The sequence below is a fragment of the Lathyrus oleraceus genome, chromosome 6 (assembly GCF_024323335.1).
Source record: "Lathyrus oleraceus cultivar Zhongwan6 chromosome 6, CAAS_Psat_ZW6_1.0, whole genome shotgun sequence".
Lineage (NCBI taxonomy): Eukaryota > Viridiplantae > Streptophyta > Magnoliopsida > Fabales > Fabaceae > Lathyrus > Lathyrus oleraceus.
In genome coordinates, this window is record NC_066584.1 from 171465652 (window position 1) to 171479741 (window position 14090).

A 14090-nucleotide genomic window follows, 5' to 3' on the forward strand; every position below is an offset into this window, starting at 1 on the left:
CTTCATCACCCTAATCAAAACACACATTCAGGAACAGCATATTAATTCAACATCATACTCAATAACAACACAACAATACCAACACAATTACACGTGGAATATTGGAATACATCCATTCATATTACACGCCATACATATATTATGCAATGAGACTCCATGCATGCGGTACCGACTATTTTGTGAACATATAGTTCAACCTCACCGTCCAAATCCAGGCACGGCTACCAAGCTCACTAGTCCCACTCAATTGAGACATAGTGACTCACTCACTAATTCCTCACCATGGGAATTAGCTACCACCCCAAATGGGCCATGCTATGCACGCTAATCACCTAGCATGCAAACATCAACAACAATCAAAATGATTTACTCACTAATTCCTCACCATGGGAATTAGCTACCACCCCAAATGGGCCACAATATGCATGCTAATCACCTAGCAATGCAATAACAACAACAACTCAAGAATAGACGTATGCTCACACTCTAAGCCATAAATCAGTCTATTCACAAATGCATACATAACTGATACATTCACGGCATCATCAACACATTTCATCACAAGGCATATCATATCATACCTCATCATCAAACACAGTATTAGCACACTCTACTAATACCTATACTACTCAAAACAACGGGAAATAATCCCCACTACGTCATACATCAGCTAAGTTACAGCACTCAGCCTAAACAACTAAAAACTGCACAACAACTGTTCAGAAAAACCACAAGTCTGCCCATACGCGTATCGCCTATGCCCATACGCGTATGGCGCATTTCCTCGCCCATCCCATACGCGTATCGCCCACGCCCATACGCGTATGCTACGCGTACCACATCCTCATACGCGTACCAACAGAGACGCTTTCACGTTCAAAACATCATCTCTTTCACTCATACGCGTATAGCATACACCATACGCGTACCACTCCAGGGATACGCATATCACACGCGTATGGCGCGTACCAGCGCCAAAACCCCCATCTTCAAGCCATCCCATACGCGTATTGCCTAGTGCCATACGCGTATGACCAGAATCCAGTTTTCCAGATCTGCTATGGGTTTTCTCTGTTACGAGATCCTTCAGATCCAACCTCTCACAGTCCAATTTTTCATACACGTTCGTTCGTTTTATCAATTACAACTCAGATACATTCAACTTCTCAAATCGCTAACCTTACTACATCTAATTCCTACAATTTCATCAATTATCATCCAATTTCGTTCATCAATATTTCACAAATTCATCACATATCATTTCAATCAGAGTCAAATTCAGAGGTTCATCACTACCCATTACATGCTATCCCATAAGACCCATCAAACGATGATAAACCCCCCCTTACCTGAGTTAATCCGACAATTCCGTTAGCTTCAAGCTTTTCCTTTCTCTTGCTCTGCCTCTTTGCCCTTTCCCTTTCAGCCGCTTCTCTTTTCCTTTTTCACGTGAAAAACCCTTTTCCCAAAAATTAGGACTTTTTATTATTCCAACTTATATACTCCAATAATAAAACCCAATAATATTATCCCAATAATAATATTAATAATCCAATAATTTTCTAATTATTTAATTAAATTAATAAATAAAATATTAACTTAATTTAAACAATTATCTTAATTTCATCGGGGTGTTACAACTCTCCCCCACTAAAAGAGTTTTCGTCCTCGAAAACATACCTCAAGCGAACAACTCAGGATAAGACTCCTTCATCTGACTCTCAAGTTCCCAAGTCACATTGCCACCTGCTGGTCCTCCCCAAGCTACCTTCACCAAGGCAATCTCTTTACCCCGCAACTGCTTCAACTCTCGATCCTCGATCCTCATAGGTGATGTTTCAACAGTCAGGTTATCTCTCACCTGTACATCATCTACTTGGACTACATGCGACGGATCATGAATGTACCTCCTCAACTGAGACACATGAAAAACCTCATGCAAATTCGCAAGCGACGGCGGTAAAGCGATACGATAGGCTACCTCTCCTATCCTTTCTAAAATCTGATAGGGACCAATAAATCGAGGTGTCAACTTCTTCGACTTCAAAGCTCGACCAACTCCAGTTATCGGAGTAACACGAAGAAACACATGATCTCCCTCTTGGAACTCAAGTGACTTCCTCCTCTTATCATGATAACTCTTCTGACGACTCTGAGCAATTCTCATCTTCTCCTGAATCATCTTAATCTTTTCTGTAGTCTGTTGAACAATCTCCGGTCCAACCACAGCACTCTCACCGGACTCATACCAACATAACGGTGTCCGACATCTCCTACCATACAAAGCTTCAAACGGTGCCATACCAATGCTCGAATGAAAACTATTGTTGTAGGTAAACTCAATCAAAGGTAAATAACAATCCCAAGCACCTCCTTTTTCCAAAACACAAGCCCTCAAAAGATCCTCTAGTGACTGAATCGTCCTCTCAGTCTGACCATCAGTCTGCGGATGATATGCAGAACTCAATCTCAGCTTAGTTCCCAAAGCCTTCTGCAAACCTTCCCAAAACTTCGATGTAAATCTAGGATCTCTGTCCGAAACGATACTCGACGGAATACCATGCAAACTTACAATCTTCTCAATATACAATTCGACTAATCTCTCTAACGGATAATCCATTCTGATCGGAATGAAATGAGCCGACTTCGTCAATCTATCCACAATCACCCAAATAGCTTCAAAATTCCTACTTGTCCTCGGTAAACCCGAAACAAAATCCATACTGATACTATCCCACTTCCACTCTGGAATAGCCAACGGTTGCATTAACCCAGACGGCTTCTGATGCTCAATCTTTGACTTCTGACAAGTCAAACAAGAATAAACAAAACTCACAATTTCTCTTTTCATTCCCGGCCACCAAAATAGCTTTTTCAAATCATGATACATCTTTGTAGCTCCAGGGTGAATGCTCAAGCCACTACGATGTCCTTCCTCCAGAATACTCTTCTTAAGTTCGGTAACATCCGGAATACACACCCGATTACCAAATTTCAAAACACCATTCTCATCAACTCTGAATTCACCACCTTGGCCTTGATTCACTAAAGTTAACTTATCAACCAAAAGCATATCGGATTTCTGACCCTCTCTGATCTCATCCAAAATATTACTCGTTAACTTCAACATTCCCAATTTAACACTATTGTGAGTACTCTCACACACCAAACTCAAATCTCTAAACTGCTCAATTAAATCCAATTCTTTAACCATTAACATAGACATATGCAATGATTTCCGACTCAATGCATCAGCCACTACGTTTGCTTTACCCAGATGGTAATTCAAACCAAAATCATAATCCTTCAGAAATTCTAACCATCTCCTCTGTCTCATATTCAGCTCTTTCTGATCAAACAAATACTTTAAACTTTTATGGTCACTGAAAACCTCAAATCTCGACCCGTACAAATAATGCCTCCATAGTTTCAGAACAAATACCACAGCTGCCAACTCTAAATCATGTGTCGGATAGTTCCTCTCATGAACTCTCAGTTGTCTCGAAGCATAAGCTATAACCTGCTTATTCTGCATCAACACACCACCCAAACCCAACAATGAAGCATCACAGTAAACCTCAAATGATTCCGACGGACTCGGTAATATCAGAATAGGAGCAGTAGTCAACCTTCTCTTTAACTCTTGGAAACCTTCTTCACATTTCGAATCCCAAACAAACGCTTGCCCCTTTCTAGTCAACATCGTCAACGGTAACGCCAACTTAGAAAATCCCTCAATGAACTTCCTATAATAACCAGCCAAACCAAGAAAACTTCGAATCTCAGCAACAGACTTCGGAGCTTCCCACTGAGATACCGCCTCTATCTTAGAAGGATCAACAGCAACACCACCTCTTGAAATCACATGACCAAGAAAACTAACCTCTTCTAACCAAAATTCACACTTAGACAGTTTAGCAAATAACTTCTTTTCTCGGAGAACTTCTAAAACCACTCTCAAATGCTCAGCATGCTCTTCTTCAGATTTCGAATACACCAAAATGTCATCAATAAACACCACAACAAACTGGTCTAGATACGGATGGAAAATCCTATTCATATACTCCATAAATACACCAGGCGCATTAGTCACACCAAAAGGCATCACAGAATACTCATAATGTCCATACCTTGTTCTGAAAGCAGTCTTCTGAATATCCTCAGTTTTCACACGTATCTGATGATACCCAGATCTCAAATCTATCTTGCTGAACACACTCGCACCAACCAATTGATCCATCAAATCATCAATCCTCGGCAAAGGATACCGATTCTTGATCGTTACTTTATTCAGTTGCCTGTAGTCCACACACAACCTCATAGTACCTTCTTTCTTCTTAACCAACAACACTGGTGCACCCCACGGTGACACACTCGGACGAATAAATTTCTTATCCAACAGATCTTCCAGCTGACTCTTCAATTCAGCTAACTCAACAGCAGACATACGATATGGAGCCATCGATATCGGTCTAGTACCAGGTACCAAATCAATCGAGAACTCAACTTCACGCTCTGGTGGCAATTCATTCACCTCTTCCGGAAACACATCAGGAAAATCACACACCACGGCTAGATCACCAATCACCAGTTTATCTTTAGCCTCCAAAGTCGCTAATAGCATAAACAACTCTGCCCCGTCTGCTACTTCCTCATTCACCTGCCTTGCAGATAGAAACAAACTCTTTCCTTCCTCAATCTCAGGAAAAATCACAGTCTTATCAAAACAGTTGATATAGACTCTGTTAAACACCAACCAGTTCATACCCAGAATAACATCAACCTGTACTAGTGGAAGACACACAAGGTCCATCCCAAAGTCTCTACCAAAAATACTCAAAGGGCAATTCAAACAAACTGAAGTAGTAGTCACTGAACCCTTCGCAGGAGTATCAATCACCATACTACCACGCATCTCAGATATCTCTAACTTAAGTTTCACAGCACAATCCAAGGATATAAAGGAATGAGTAGCACCTGTGTCAATAATAGCTACAAGAGGAAAGCCATTAATATAACACGTACCTCGGATCAAACGATCATCTGCAGAAGTCTCAGAACCCGATAAAGCAAAGACCTTGCCTCCTGACTGGTTCTCTTTCTTCGGCTTAGGACACTGTGGACTGATATGACCCAACTCTCCACAGTTAAAACAAGTCACAGTCTTCAACCGGCAGTCTGCAGCCAAGTGACCACCTTTTCCACACTTGAAACACTTCTTCTCATTACTGGTACACTCATGGATACGATGTCCAGCCTGACCACATCTGTAACACTTAGCAGGAGCACTAGAGTCTCCCCCACTAGGCCTCTTTATCCCACTCTGCCTCTGGAAACCCTTGCCAGCTGCATACGGTTTCCCACGATCATTCTGATTCTTGCCTTTCCTATCAACCCTTTGCTAATAGCTCTCTGCTCTGGCTTTGGAATCCTGTTCAAAAATCCTGCAACAGTCAACCAAGTCAGAAAACACCCTGATCCGCTGATATCCAATAGCCTGTTTGATCTCGGGACGCAGCCCGTTCTCAAACTTCACACACTTCGAAAATTCTCCAGCAGCCTCACTATAAGGAGTGTAATACTTTAACAGCTCTGTGAACTTAGCGGCATACTCTGTAACAGACTTGTTACCCTGCTTCAATTCCAAGAACTCTATCTCTTTCTTCCCTCTAACATCCTCTGGAAAATACTTCCTCAGGAATCTCTCTCTGAACACAGCCCAAGTGATTTCAGCATTCCCAGCAGTTTCCAACTCAGTGCGGGTAGCAACCCACCAATCATCAGCTTCTTCTGACAGCATATGCGTACCGAACCTGACCTTCTGGTTATCGGCACACTCAGTCACTCGGAAGATTCTCTCTATCTCCTTCAACCACTTCTGAGCGCCATCTGGATCGTATGCTCCCTTGAACATTGGAGGATTGTTCTTCTGGAACTCACTCAGTTGACGAGCAGCTCCCATTCCCACAACATTCGGATTCCCTCCAAGTACTCCAGCTAGCATACCCAGAGCCTCAGCAATTGCAGCATCATCTCTACCTCTTCCAGCCATCTCTATTCTGAAAACCCAAACAAACTAAAACAATGAGTACCGATAGGTTACACAACACCTATACCGTACAGGGGAAACAGAATAATTACGACACGACTCGACCGACTATGCTCTGATACCACTAATGTAACACCCTTCTAAAATACCCCAATAATTTAATTAAATATCAAAATATAACATCAGAGTAATTATGCCCATTAAGGGTGTCACACAATCTTCCACATTTTTCAACAATATAACGGTCATGCTCTTTTATTAATTTCAAACTTAAACAATTGCATAAAACACAGCGGATATAATTCCATCAATCATGTAAAACATTACATGGAAAATGGTTCTCAACCAACAATAAAACATTCAAAACAAGTTAAGACAACCCATCCCGATGTTACATCTATCAGAGCACGACCCACTACGGAGAATACACTAGACTCCAATAATTAGCTTCTACTCAACTCATTTCTCGTTACCTGAAAAATAGTTGTAAGGGTGAGTTCCTCAATCAATATAATGAGTATTATAAAATATCATGTTATGTTAAGTGATTCAACACACTTCATCACCCTAATCAAAACACACATTCAGGAACAACATATTAATTCAACATCATACTCAATAACAACACAACAATACCAACACAATTACACGTGGAATATTGGAATACATCCATTCATATTACACGCCATACATATATTATGCAATGAGACTCCATGCATGCGGTACCGACTATTTTGTGAACATATAGTTCAACCTCACCGTCCAAATCCAGGCACGGCTACCAAGCTCACTAGTCCCACTCAATTGAGACATAGTGACTCACTCACTAATTCCTCACCATGGGAATTAGCTACCACCCCAAATGGGCCATGCTATGCACGCTAATCACCTAGCATGCAAACATCAACAACAATCAAAATGATTTACTCACTAATTCCTCACCATGGGAATTAGCTACCACCCCAAATGGGCCACAATATGCATGCTAATCACCTAGCAATGCAATAACAACAACAACTCAAGAATAGACGTATGCTCACACTCTAAGCCATAAATCAGTCTATTCACAAATGCATACATAACTGATACATTCACGGCATCATCAACACATTTCATCACAAGGCATATCATATCATACCTCATCATCAAACACAGTATTAGCACACTCTACTAATACCTATACTACTCAAAACAACGGGAAATAATCCCCACTACGTCATACATCAGCTAAGTTACAGCACTCAGCCTAAACAACTAAAAACTGCACAACAACTGTTCAGAAAAACCACAAGTCTGCCCATACGCGTATCGCCTATGCCCATACGCGTATGGCGCATTTCCTCGCCCATCCCATACGCGTATCGCCCACGCCCATACGCGTATGCTACGCGTACCACATCCTCATACGCGTACCAACAGAGACGCTTTCACGTTCAAAACATCATCTCTTTCACTCATACGCGTATAGCATACACCATACGCGTACCACTCCAGGGATACGCATATCACACGCGTATGGCGCGTACCAGCGCCAAAACCCCCATCTTCAAGCCATCCCATACGCGTATTGCCTAGTGCCATACGCGTATGACCAGAATCCAGTTTTCCAGATCTGCTATGGGTTTTCTCTGTTACGAGATCCTTCAGATCCAACCTCTCACAGTCCAATTTTTCATACACGTTCGTTCGTTTTATCAATTACAACTCAGATACATTCAACTTCTCAAATCGCTAACCTTACTACATCTAATTCCTACAATTTCATCAATTATCATCCAATTTCGTTCATCAATATTTCACAAATTCATCACATATCATTTCAATCAGAGTCAAATTCAGAGGTTCATCACTACCCATTACATGCTATCCCATAAGACCCATCAAACGATGATAAACCCCCCCTTACCTGAGTTAATCCGGCAATTCCGTTAGCTTCAAGCTTTTCCTTTCTCTTGCTCTGCCTCTTTGCCCTTTCCCTTTCAGCCGCTTCTCTTTTCCTTTTTCACGTGAAAAACCCTTTTCCCAAAAATTAGGACTTTTTATTATTCCAACTTATATACTCCAATAATAAAACCCAATAATATTATCCCAATAATAATATTAATAATCCAATAATTTTCTAATTATTTAATTAAATTAATAAATAAAATATTAACTTAATTTAAACAATTATCTTAATTTCATCGGGGTGTTACACCTGACACGACCCGTGTCAGGCCACTGTTTTCTTCAACACGTCCTCCCTTGTCTGACACGGCCCGTGTTAGGTGACACGGGTGGCCGTGTTAGGCGTCTTGTACCGGGGTTTTCTGCTCCTATGTTTGCCGGAATCTCACATTGTCTCGTTCTGAGTTCCCTGGTTCTTCTACCTGGACCTGTCGGACAAAAACACGGCTATCCCACGCATAAAATCACGAAAATATACTTAAAATATAATAATGACTGAAAATGCTTAAATATAATACCAGAAGTAAAACTAACTCGAAAAGTATAAAAAATGCTTGCACAGTGTTTCAAAAGCCTCGGTTTCTTGTCGGATCAGTAATGAAAACTTAATTCGAATGGTGACTGATCACTTGCCATAATCCCTATTTTTTCCTAGATTTCCCCAAGGCGGGGTACTCAATCTTCCAGGATAAATCTTCTGTTTTATGTCTCTAATTTTTTCCTGGATCGCCCTTTCGGGTTTTCAATCCACCGAGAGGCTCATTTTTTCCTAAGCCGCCCTTTTGGAATTTCAACTTAGCGGGTTGTTCTTTTCTTTTTTTAGGCGAAGTATTTCTTGACTGCATCGACATTCACAGGACGAGTGAACTCTTCACCATCCATAGTTGTAAGAATCAATGCAACTCCAGAAAAGGCTCTCTTAACAACACACGGGCTTTCGTAATTAGGAATCCATTTGCCCCTAGCATCAGGTTTAAAATATAAAATCTTCTTGATCACGAGGTCACCTTCTCGAAACACACGAGGCTTTACCTTCTTATCAAAAGCTTTATACATTCTTTGTTGATATAATTGGCCATGACACATGGCATTCAATCTCTTCTCTTCAATCAAATTGAGCTGGTCAAACCTATTCTAACACCAGTCAGCTTCTGTCAACTTGGCTTCCATTAAGATATGTAATGATAGGATCTCAACCTCTACTGGGAGCACAAATTCCATGCCATAAACAAGAGAGAAAGGGATTGCCCCTGTTGAAGTACGAACGAATATACGGTATCCATGCAAATAAAATGGGAGCATTTCGTGCCAATCTTTATACGTCACAACCATCTTATGAATAATCCTTTTTAATGTTCTTGTTCATAGCTTCAACAACCCCATTCATTTTGGGAATGTAGGGAGAAGAATTTTGATGTGAAATCTTGAAGTCTTTACAAAGAGCTTCCACCATATTGTTATTCAAGTTCAATCCATTATCAGTAATGATCCTACTTGGCACACCATAACAACATATAATCTGATTCTTGATAAACCTTATAACAACTTGCTTGGTCATATTTGTATACGATGCCGCTTTAACCCACTTTGTGAAGTAATCAATAGCCACCAAAATGAAACAATATCCGTTCGAAGCTTTGGGCTCAATCATGCCAATCATATCAATTCCCCACATGGAGAAGGGCCATGGAGAGGAAATGACATTCAATAGTGTCGGAGGAACATGAATCCTATCCGCATAAATTTGAAACTTATGACATTTCTTCACAAACTTGCAACAATCAGATTCCATTTCCAGCTAATAGTAACATGCTCTTAACATTTTCTTCGCCATAACATGTCCATTGGAATGTGTACCAAAGGATCCTTCATGGACTTCAGTCATCAACATGTCTGCTTCGTGTCTATCCACGCATCTGAACAGAACCACATCGAAATTCTTCTTATAAAGCATATCACCATTCAGGTAGAAGTTGTCGGCTAATCTTCTCAAAGTCTTCTTATCTTTCAAAGATGCCCCAGACGTGTAAATCTGACTTTGGAGGAAACATTTGATATCAAAATACCATGGCTTTTCATCTTTGACTTCTTCAACAACAAACATATGAGCCATCCTATCAAGATGCATCACAGTTAAATTGGGAACTTCATTCTAAAACTTCCCTACAATCATGGAAGCCAGTGTTGTAAGAGCATCTGCCATCCGATTTTCATCTTGAGGGATATGATGAAACTCAACCTTTGTAAAACAAGTTGATATCCTCCTCGCATAATCTCTATATGGTATTAAGCCGGGTTGGTTCGTCTCCCATTCACCTTTGATCTGATTCACAACCAAAGCTGAATCTCCATAGACGCCCAAATATTTAATTCTGAGATCAATGGCCTCTTCAAGCCCCATAATGCAAGCTTCATACTTAGCCAAATTGTTTGTACATTTGAAGGTCAATCTAGCTGTAAACGGAAAATGAGTGCCTTGAGGAGTAATAATCACTTCCCCAATGCCATTACCATATGAATTAATAGCTCCATCAAATACCATGCCCCAACGGGAACCAGGTTTTGACCCTTCTTCAAGCAATGGTTCATCACAATCTTTCATCTTCAAGTACAAAATCTCTTCGACAGGAAAATCATATTGTACTGATTGATAATCTTCAATAGGTTGGTGAGCTAAATGGTCAGTCAATACACTACCTTTGATAGCTTTCTGAGATCGGTATTCAATATCATACACTGATAATAACATCTGCCAACGGTAAATCCTCCCAGTTAAAACAGGTTTCTCAAAAATGTACCTGATTGGATCCATTTTGGATATCAACCAAGTAATATGATTTAACATATACTGACGCAAACGCTTAGCAGCCCAAGCCAATATGCAACATGTCTTATCAAGCATAGAATATCGAGTCTCACAGTCGATGAACTTCTTACTGAGGTAGTAAATGGCATATTCTTTCTTCCCATATTCATCTTGCTGACCAAGAATACAACCCATACTCTCTTCCAGCACTGTCGGAGACATGATCAACGGTCTTCCTTCAACAGGCGGAGACAGAAACGGAGGCTCAAGTAGATATTCTTTGATATTGTCAAAAGCTTTATAGAAATCCTCGGTCCAGTCACAAGACTGATCTTTCCGAAGGAGCTTGAATATAGGCACACATGTGGCAATCATATGTGATATAAATCTTGAGATATAGTTCAAGCGGCCTAGAAAACCTCTAACTTGCTTCTGAGTTTTGGGCGCAGGCATCTCTTGTATTGCTTTGACCTTGGCAGGATCAACCTCAATACCCTTCTCGCTGACAATAAAGCCCAACAACTTACCAGAGCGAACACCAAAAGTACATTTATTGGGATTCAAACGGAGTTTATACTTCCACAAACCGAAAAGCATCACTCGATAACATAATGTTCCCCAAGGTGTAATGAATGTGGTCTTCTCCATATCTTCGGGCGCTATTTTGATCTGATTATAACCAGAAAATCCATCCATAAATAAAAAAACTTTGAATTTAGTTGTATTGTCTACCAACATATCAATGTGTTGTAGAGGAAAATCATCTTTCGGACTGACCTTATTCAAATCTCTATAATCAACGCACATACGGACTTTTCCATCTTTCTTAGGAACATGCACAATATTGGCCACCCACTGTGGATACTCGGAGGTAACAAGGAAACTAACATCAATCTGCTTCTGCACTTATTCCTTAATCTTCAATGCCATATCAGGATGAGTTCTTCTCAATTTCTGCTTGACCGGCGGGCATTCTGGCTTCAAAGGCAATCTATGCTCCACAATCTCAGAATCCAAACCAGGCATATATTGATAGGACCAAGCGAACACATCAGAATATTCTCGAAGAAGATCAACCAACCCCTTCTTAACCTCTGGACATAGTTGAGACCCAATCTTGACTTCCTTCACATCGTCCTCGGAACCCAAGTTGACTAATTCAATATGCTCTTCAAACGGATGAATGGATTTTTTCTTGTGCTCAAGCAAACAGGTCAACTCATCAGATTCATCTTCATATCATTCTCTTCCTCAACTTCAAACACAGGGAAATCAAAGTTTGGAGAGGGAGTAAGATCATTACATTCAATGGGTTTGAGAACCAACCTGCATAATGATTTGATATTTTGATTTTAGAGAAATGAAGTACAAACAAATATTATGCAGATATGGGCAAAATTATTGCTTACTTATATTTTTTGTGATTACCATTTTCAAAAAAAGCAAAAAGTAAAAGCAAACATCATGGATGTGGATGAATAAAATGTTGGTGTAAGCCCTAAAGGCCAATACTTTTTTGTACTTGTATCGAATTATTTATTAAAAATAAAAGGCTTTTTCTTTATTAATGGTTGATTAATAAAGTCCCTGGAATAGATAGCCCGTTTAATGTATTAAGTGTGACTTAATCATGAGAGCACATTAAACATAAGGACACTATTCTTAAAGTATCCGTAGTCGAGCTTTAGTGTGAAGTGGGATAACATTAAAGCATTAAGACTATTATGTTTGTAGACTGATGATCACATCTCATGGATCATGGATAAAGAGTTATCAAGTCTTAAACATAGGTATGAATATTAAGAGTAATATCTATACCGGATTGACCCGCTATGAGAATACTATATAGAAAGTTATGCAAAGTGTCATAAGTTATTCTCATGGTGATAATAGTGTATACCACTCTTCGACCTGAAACCACTATGGATCCTAGATGTAGAGTCGAGTGCTTTATTGCTGATCCAACGTTGTCCGTAATTGGATAACCATAAAGACAGTTGATGGGTACTCCACAAAGCATGCTGAGGGACATGAGTGTCCTAGATGGAATTTGCCCATTCTGCGTAACAGGATAAATGTCTATGGGCCCAATATTGAACTGGACAAGGGTGACACGATCTATACCTTGTGTTTAATATAGACATAAAGGTAAAGAGGTAATTATACACATAATTATTATCACAAAAGGTTTTGTCAGATCACATGACATTTTCGTGACTTGGGTAGCAGTGATGTGTTGATAGATACCGCTCACTGTTTATTATGTTAAATGCGTGATTTAATATAATTGCCAACACCATGAAAACCTATAGGGTCACACACAAAGGACGGATTGGTGAGAGATAAAGTAAATAAGGAACATCGTAAGGTACGGTGTACTTAAGTAGAATACGAAATATGGTAAGGTACCAAATACTTAAGTGATTTTCGCATATTATGAGATATGGGCCAAAATACACTTAAGTGGGCTTTTTGGCTTGAAGCCCACACAAGTGGTTCTATAAATAGAACTCTTGTGCAGAAGCATTGTATGGGAATACAACACAACTAAAGAGTTGGAATTTCGTATCTCTCTTTCTCTCACTCAAAGCCTTCATTCATAACAGCTAGCACTGCGATTGAAGGAATCCGTTCGTGTGGACTGAGTAGAGACGTTGTCATCGTTCAACGTTCGTGATCGCCCCGTGGATTTGTATCCAAGGTTTTGATCGTTACAAGAGATCTGCACCAAAGGTTTGAATCGCCACAAGAGGTAACGATTCTATCACTGATCATGCCCATTCGTAAGGATCACTAAATGGAGAAATTTTTAAATTACGCTGCGCCTTGGTTGGCAATTCTCCTTCAGTGGTATCATAGCCACTTACAAAACCATGAATCTGATAACTGTTTTTTGTTCTGTATTAATATGATTAAAGACAGAATGAATCAAAGATTAAATTGAGATCGATCATGTCATATATGTGATATATGTAATCCTGATGCAAAATACATTATATATGATATATTGTTCTTGTTTCGTTCATTCAAACACTCAATGATTGTTTTCCTTTGAGCGATCAATGGTCATTTGCTTCTTGATCCGACATTAGTATGGTGAAGCAATGACGTGTTGATCAATCATACTGAATCAACAATTGAGATATGTTTGACGATCTGAAATTGGTGCATCAGGGTTAGTGACGGCACAAGGGTTGTGTGGTCAGAGAGTTATGCGATTGGGGTTATGACTGCACAAGGGTTGTGCTTTCTAAAACACTTTTTGGAACAGTATTAACCGGTTAACGC